The sequence below is a fragment of the Mesoplodon densirostris genome, chromosome 4, assembly GCF_025265405.1.
Source record: "Mesoplodon densirostris isolate mMesDen1 chromosome 4, mMesDen1 primary haplotype, whole genome shotgun sequence".
In the NCBI taxonomy this organism is placed as follows: domain Eukaryota; kingdom Metazoa; phylum Chordata; class Mammalia; order Artiodactyla; family Ziphiidae; genus Mesoplodon; species Mesoplodon densirostris.
In genome coordinates, this window is record NC_082664.1 from 59,043,860 (window position 1) to 59,046,970 (window position 3,111).

Genomic DNA, 3,111 nt, shown 5'->3' on the forward strand with positions numbered 1-3,111 from the left:
GTTCATAGTGGATGAGGCTATGTACACATGGGGAAAAGGTGTATATGGGAAATCTCTGTACCTTCCTCTCAATTTGCTGTAAACCTAAAATTGCTCTAAAAAATTAAAGTCTTAAAAAAACAGAAAGGGATTCCTAGTAACAATGAATTAATGCAACCAAATGGATACCTGACAAATTCCAAGAGATAAATGAGGGAGTAGAAAATAACCAATAATATGAGCCTTTAAAAGAGAACTATGGTATGTTGATTCTATATCCTAAAACTTTACTGGATTCACTTGTTAGTTCTAATGGTATTTTTGTGGGGTCTTTAAAATATGAATAGACATATGATATAAACATGTCTTCAGAAAGAGATAATTTTACTTTTTCCTTTTTGATTTTGATGTGTTTTGTCTCTTTTTCTTTTGGATGCCTAAATGATCTGCCTAGGACTTCCAGTACTCTACTGAATAGAATTGGTGAAAATGAGCATACCTGCCTATTTTCTGATCTTAAAGGAAAATCTTTTAGTTTTCACCATTGAGTATGATGTGAGTTGTGGGATTTTCAAATATGGTCTTTATTATATTGAGACAAATTTCTTCTGCATCGATTTGTTGATAGTTTCTGCCGTGGATGTGTGTGGAATTTTATCAAATGCTTTACCTTCATGTACTGATATGAATGTGTGATTTTTATCCTCCATTCTGCTAATGTGGTATATCATATTTATTGAGTTGTATATGGTGGACTATTCTTTCAATACAATAACAATAGATTATCTAAAAAATAATCAAGAAAACAAATTCCATTTACAATAGCAATGAAAAATTAAATACTTAAGAATAAGCTTAACCAAATGGGTGAAGAACTGATACACTGATAACCACATAAAACATTCATGAAAGAAATTTAACAAGACACAAGTAAATGGAAAGACATCCCATATTCCTAGTTTGGAAGAATTAATATTTTTTAAATGCTCATAGTACCCATAGCAGTCTACAGATTCAATGCAATACTATCAAAATCATAGTAACATTTTTACACAGTTAAACAATCCTAAAATTCATATAGAACCACTAAATTAAATACTCTAAATAGTCACAGCAATTTTGAGTAAGAAGAACAAAGCTAGAGTCATCACACTTTCACATTTCAAAACATATTACAAATTGCAATAATCAAAACTGTTTGGTACTAGCATAAAATTAGACATATAGACCAATGCAAGAAAATAGAGAGCCCAGAAATAAATCTATTCATATACAGTCAACTGATATTTAACAAGTGGCCAAGAATACACCATGGGGAAAGGATAGTTTCCTCAAATGGTGTTGACAAACTAGATATCCACATGCAAAAGAATGAAATTGAGCCCTTTTCTTACACTATACACAAAATTCAATTCAAAATGGATTAAAAAGTTGAATATAAGACCTGAAACTCTAAAACTCCAAGAAGAAAACATAGGAAAAAATTTTTCTTGACCTTGACTTTGGTGATGATTTTTTGGATGTAACACCAAAAGCACCAGCAAACAAAAGCACAAATAGATGTGTGAAATTACATCAAACTGAAAAGCTTCTGCACAGTGCAATAAACAGTCAACAGAATGAAAAGGTAACCTATGGCTTGGGAGAAAATATTTGAAAACCATAACTAATAAAGGGTTAATATCCCAAATTTATAATTAATTCATACAACTCAATAGCAAAAAAATCAAATAACCCTGTCAAAAATGAGCAAAGGGCCTCAGAAAATGTTTCCAAGGAAGGTACACAAATAGCCAAGAGTTATAAGAAAATGTTTCAACATTACTACTCAACAGGTAAATGCAACTTAAAACCACAATGAGTTATCACCTCACATCTCTCAGGATGGCTGTTATAAAAAACAAAAGATAACAAGTGCTGGTGAGAATATGGAAGAAAAAGAAAACTTGTACAGTCTTGGTGGAATATAATTTGGTGTAGCCACTGTTGAAAACAATATGGAGATTCCTCAAAAAATGAAAAATAGGCCTAACATATGATCCAGCAATCCCACTTTTGGGGTATTTATCCAAAGGAACTGAAACCAGAGTCTCAAAGATACACCTGCATTCTTGTGTTCATTTCAGTATTATTCACAATAACTAAGACATGGAAGCAATGTAAACATTCAAGGAAAGATGATGAATGGCTAAAGAAAATACATACAATGGAATATTATTCAGCCATAGAAAATGAAATTCTGCCATATGAGACAACATGGATGAACCTGAAAGACATTATGCTAAGTAAAATTAGCCAGACACAGAAAAACTACTACATAATCCTACTTATATGAGGAATATAAAATAATCAAACTATACGAGGAATATAAAATAATCAAACTCATGGATTCAAAGTAGAATGGTGCTTAGCAAGGGGAGGGGGAGGGGGAAACAGGTAGGAATTACTCAAAGGATACAAAGTTTCATTTAGGCAAGATGAATAAGTTCCAGAGATCTACTGTCTACCATAATATCTATAGTTAAACAATACTATGCTGTTTACTTAGGCATTTGCTAAGAGTGTAGATTTTACATTAACTCTACTTATCACAGAAAAAAATAAAGGCCCAAGGAAACTTTTGGAAGCGATGGATATGTTTATTAGCATTGATCACCGTGATTGTTTCATAGGTGTATATTTATTTCCAAATTTATCAAGTTGGATTCATTAAATGTACACAGCTTTTTTCTGTCAATCATATCTCAGTGTGGCTTAAAAGAGGGGAACATAAACATATAAATGTTTTAAAGACATAAATGTTTTAAAAATTAGAGAACTGCATATGATGTCTTCAAGGAGAGAGCAGAGAGTATCTGAGGAAGGGTTTATCCCAGGAGAGAATGACCAGTAATTGTATGTCTACTATAACCATAGACTTCAATGTAGGATCATTACTGAACCAACCAAGTAAAAGTTCCTCACCATTCCTTCCACTTCCAGAGGCCAGAAATTCAGCTAATATGTGAAGATATCAATATGGAGAGCTAAGAAATCATGAAAAAACCAATATCTTGCCCCTCCTTCTCCTGAGAAAACTGCTATGTGTGTTACTCCTGCATCAGGAGAAGAGAAAGGCTTTTAAGGTGCTTT